The sequence below is a fragment of the Aethalodelphis obliquidens genome, unplaced genomic scaffold (assembly GCF_003676395.1).
Source record: "Aethalodelphis obliquidens isolate GAN/ISIS:26980383/991018 unplaced genomic scaffold, ASM367639v1 scaffold1849, whole genome shotgun sequence".
NCBI lineage: Eukaryota > Metazoa > Chordata > Mammalia > Artiodactyla > Delphinidae > Aethalodelphis > Aethalodelphis obliquidens.
The window spans coordinates 1-4893 of NW_020839756.1; the positions used below are offsets into that span (position 1 = coordinate 1).

Sequence of the window (4893 nt, forward strand, 5' to 3'; positions counted from 1 at the left end):
ATGGAGTCACCTCCCCACAGTGGGAGGAGAATTCTTGATTGATGATTGGCTTAGCTCTTGAGTGATTGGGTTTGGATAGTGGGCTCTGACCAGAGAACCCAATCCAGTCATCAGAACCATCCGGTCATTAAATCACCTGAATGTCTAAATCTCCACAAGGGTATGCTTACCCCGTGGGTGTGTCTTGAAATCTCCACTTAGCCCTGTTGGTGCACCTGTGGATGGGGCTACGATTGATATTAGGCAAATTACCTAGAGTCCTCCAAAACTTGTCACCAGCCCCTCCAGTGACTTGAGAACATGCCTGTGAAAAACGTGTTTGAAACTTGCAAGCTCACACTTAAGTCAATTTTACATAAAATTACAAGAGTTGTTTCATATTCCTTTCATCAGCTGATACTCTAGAAGTGTAATTGTGTCAAATCTCAGGAGGATTCCTATAGTTTTGCCTATAAAGTAATAAAATGATTCACCAGTGTAAAAAGCGACTCCTTGAAAACATCCCTGCTGACAGTGTTTCAGGAGTTACAAGAACACTACACATCCTCCTATTGATTTTCTTGAATTCATGATGATTCTCCAGGGACTGGAGTGGCCTCCACTGGCTCTCCCATGTCTTCAAGTACGGCTCTGTCAGACCATTCTATACTGAAATAGTCATTTATAGTTCCACTCCTTTTGTTAGTTTGCACAGTTGACTGAGCAAAGGTCATAGAGGTAAAACTCATGAATGGGACACCAAACAGGAAGGAGAGACAGTCCTGTCACTTCAAAATGGTACAGAATGAACATCCATTTAGAAAGCCACAGATTTTATGTCCCTGTGCCTCTGTCAATTATAGTGATTGTCACATTGAAAAGAGTCCTACCTCGGTAAACGCACTCGGTCTTCTCAAAGCGTGAATCCAAGACCCAGGGCCTTAACATCAACCTGGAATATGAGACAAAGGCAAATTTGGACCCCAGACCACCAAATCAGAAACTCTGGGAGTCGAGCCTGGAGATCTGGGATGTACGAAGCCCTTCAGGTGATTGTGATGTGCACCAAAGCATGAGAGCAGCTGTCTCAAAGCAGAGGGTCCTGAGCCTTGGCTGGACCTTAGAAGTCCCTGGGAATTCGTTCCAAGCAGGGCTTCAAGAGCACAAGGGAAGCAGGATGTTTGTAAGAGAAAAGTCATGGTAGGAAAAACCAGGCATAAATGAAAATGTACTCAGAACTTACATATAGCATGAAATTTTTTTTATTAGCGTCAGTGACCCAGACCTGAAACATTCTAACACACAGCGAAGAGCAAGATCTTGGGCTCAAACTATAATCAAGACCAGAGGGGAGGACCATGTTTCAGAAGAATTGAGAAATACTTCTTTAAGCCAACCCTTGAAGACTAGTACACTAACTGGTGCCACATAATGTGAAGAAGGTGAAGCGGGGAGACTCGGGGGATCGGCCATGGTTTGCTCATCTGGAAGTGGAGTTCCTGGATGTTCACTTCCTCATGAAACTATGTGAGCACTGAATTGTCTCTTCCAAGGAGAGTACCTCGAATGCTGTCCCCAGTGTTGGAAGGGTTTTATGCCTAGTGGTAGTCCGTGTTCCATTTCCCATCAAATGCTTTTCCCCACTTCCTTCCCTGGCTGGGGTGTCTCTGAAAAAAAAAATCATACACATGTCCTTTAGCAAAAAGAGTTTTGAATACACTTCTCACAGAAAATACCAACTAGCCCAAAAGTCCAGGCACAAGTTCTTACCGAGGAAGGAGTTCAAACCAGCCAAGATCTTCAGTAGAAGCAGACCGTGTGCAGAAAGCTCCTTCCTGTTTTCCCCTCTGCTGCCAGGAGAAGCTCAGCCAGACTGCTTTCCATGTCATCTGCCTGCTGGAGACCTTGGCAGAGCTCACAGATGATCAGAGATCCAAGAGTGGCGTCCTCCAGGGTGTCGTCTATGTCCACGTTGATCACGTGAACAGGTTGACAGGTCTCCTGCTCTCGGGTGTACAGATCTGCCACCACCCTGTCATAGACGCTCTCCTGACATGTGAAGATGACATCAAAGGGATCCCTGCACTCTTGAAATCTTTCCGGGTGAGGCTTGATTCTCTCATTTCTTCCCAAGACGTGTAAGACACCATTGCTTCTATAGCGTTCTCCATCTTTGCGGAGAAGGTCCTTGCTCATTTGCTCATACGTGGTGGAAAAATCATAAACCACGGGGAGGTTACCTGCACGTCCTGGGAGCCTCACACAGGATCCGACTCCATAAGACTTGACATTGAACCCTTTCTTCATGAGGACGCTGTGGGCTTCCATGCTCCTGTTCATGTTACTCATACAGACCACAGCCACCCTGAGTGGAGAGGAGGGCATGATGGAAGCTCCTTGGGACTCCCAGCCAGACGAGTGGACTTCAGGGGCCGAGGGAACTCTGAAGCCAGGAGGTTGACCGGCTGGGTCCAGCTCTCCCAACCTGTGTTAGTGTCAAACAACGGAAACCGGGTTTATATGGAGTCACCTCCCCACAGTGGGAGGAGAATTCTTGATTGATGATTGGCTTAGCTCTTGAGTGATTGGGTTTGGATAGTGGGCTCTGACCAGAGAACCCAATCCAGTCATCAGAACCATCCGGTCATTAAATCACCTGAATGTCTAAATCTCCACAAGGGTATGCTTACCCCGTGGGTGTGTCTTGAAATCTCCACTTAGCCCTGTTGGTGCACCTGTGGATGGGGCTACGATTGATATTAGGCAAATTACCTAGAGTCCTCCAAAACTTGTCACCAGCCCCTCCAGTGACTTGAGAACATGCCTGTGAAAAACGTGTTTGAAACTTGCAAGCTCACACTTAAGTCAATTTTACATAAAATTACAAGAGTTGTTTCATATTCCTTTCATCAGCTGATACTCTAGAAGTGTAATTGTGTCAAATCTCAGGAGGATTCCTATAGTTTTGCCTATAAAGTAATAAAATGATTCACCAGTGTAAAAAGCGACTCCTTGAAAACATCCCTGCTGACAGTGTTTCAGGAGTTACAAGAACACTACACATCCTCCTATTGATTTTCTTGAATTCATGATGATTCTCCAGGGACTGGAGTGGCCTCCACTGGCTCTCCCATGTCTTCAAGTACGGCTCTGTCAGACCATTCTATACTGAAATAGTCATTTATAGTTCCACTCCTTTTGTTAGTTTGCACAGTTGACTGAGCAAAGGTCATAGAGGTAAAACTCATGAATGGGACACCAAACAGGAAGGAGAGACAGTCCTGTCACTTCAAAATGGTACAGAATGAACATCCATTTAGAAAGCCACAGATTTTATGTCCCTGTGCCTCTGTCAATTATAGTGATTGTCACATTGAAAAGAGTCCTACCTCGGTAAACGCACTCGGTCTTCTCAAAGCGTGAATCCAAGACCCAGGGCCTTAACATCAACCTGGAATATGAGACAAAGGCAAATTTGGACCCCAGACCACCAAATCAGAAACTCTGGGAGTCGAGCCTGGAGATCTGGGATGTACGAAGCCCTTCAGGTGATTGTGATGTGCACCAAAGCATGAGAGCAGCTGTCTCAAAGCAGAGGGTCCTGAGCCTTGGCTGGACCTTAGAAGTCCCTGGGAATTCGTTCCAAGCAGGGCTTCAAGAGCACAAGGGAAGCAGGATGTTTGTAAGAGAAAAGTCATGGTAGGAAAAACCAGGCATAAATGAAAATGTACTCAGAACTTACATATAGCATGAAATTTTTTTTATTAGCGTCAGTGACCCAGACCTGAAACATTCTAACACACAGCGAAGAGCAAGATCTTGGGCTCAAACTATAATCAAGACCAGAGGGGAGGACCATGTTTCAGAAGAATTGAGAAATACTTCTTTAAGCCAACCCTTGAAGACTAGTACACTAACTGGTGCCACATAATGTGAAGAAGGTGAAGCGGGGAGACTCGGGGGATCGGCCATGGTTTGCTCATCTGGAAGTGGAGTTCCTGGATGTTCACTTCCTCATGAAACTATGTGAGCACTGAATTGTCTCTTCCAAGGAGAGTACCTCGAATGCTGTCCCCAGTGTTGGAAGGGTTTTATGCCTAGTGGTAGTCCGTGTTCCATTTCCCATCAAATGCTTTTCCCCACTTCCTTCCCTGGCTGGGGTGTCTCTGAAAAAAAAAATCATACACATGTCCTTTAGCAAAAAGAGTTTTGAATACACTTCTCACAGAAAATACCAACTAGCCCAAAAGTCCAGGCACAAGTTCTTACCGAGGAAGGAGTTCAAACCAGCCAAGATCTTCAGTAGAAGCAGACCGTGTGCAGAAAGCTCCTTCCTGTTTTCCCCTCTGCTGCCAGGAGAAGCTCAGCCAGACTGCTTTCCATGTCATCTGCCTGCTGGAGACCTTGGCAGAGCTCACAGATGATCAGAGATCCAAGAGTGGCGTCCTCCAGGGTGTCGTCTATGTCCACGTTGATCACGTGAACAGGTTGACAGGTCTCCTGCTCTCGGGTGTACAGATCTGCCACCACCCTGTCATAGACGCTCTCCTGACATGTGAAGATGACATCAAAGGGATCCCTGCACTCTTGAAATCTTTCCGGGTGAGGCTTGATTCTCTCATTTCTTCCCAAGACGTGTAAGACACCATTGCTTCTATAGCGTTCTCCATCTTTGCGGAGAAGGTCCTTGCTCATTTGCTCATACGTGGTGGAAAAATCATAAACCACGGGGAGGTTACCTGCACGTCCTGGGAGCCTCACACAGGATCCGACTCCATAAGACTTGACATTGAACCCTTTCTTCATGAGGACGCTGTGGGCTTCCATGCTCCTGTTCATGTTACTCATACAGACCACAGCCACCCTGAGTGGAGAGGAGGGCATGATGGAAGCTCCTTGGGACTCCCAGCCAGA

General features: G+C 46.4%; 2 pseudogenes; both read right to left on the reverse strand.

Moving 5' to 3' along the window:
- Positions 1 to 1615: 1615 nt before the first annotated feature.
- Positions 1616 to 2491, reverse strand: LOC113617107 (RNA polymerase II subunit A C-terminal domain phosphatase SSU72 pseudogene; annotated as a pseudogene).
- A 1623-nt stretch (positions 2492 to 4114) lies between these two features.
- On the reverse strand, positions 4115 to 4887 carry LOC113617108 (RNA polymerase II subunit A C-terminal domain phosphatase SSU72 pseudogene; annotated as a pseudogene).
- Positions 4888 to 4893: the final 6 nt, after the last annotated feature.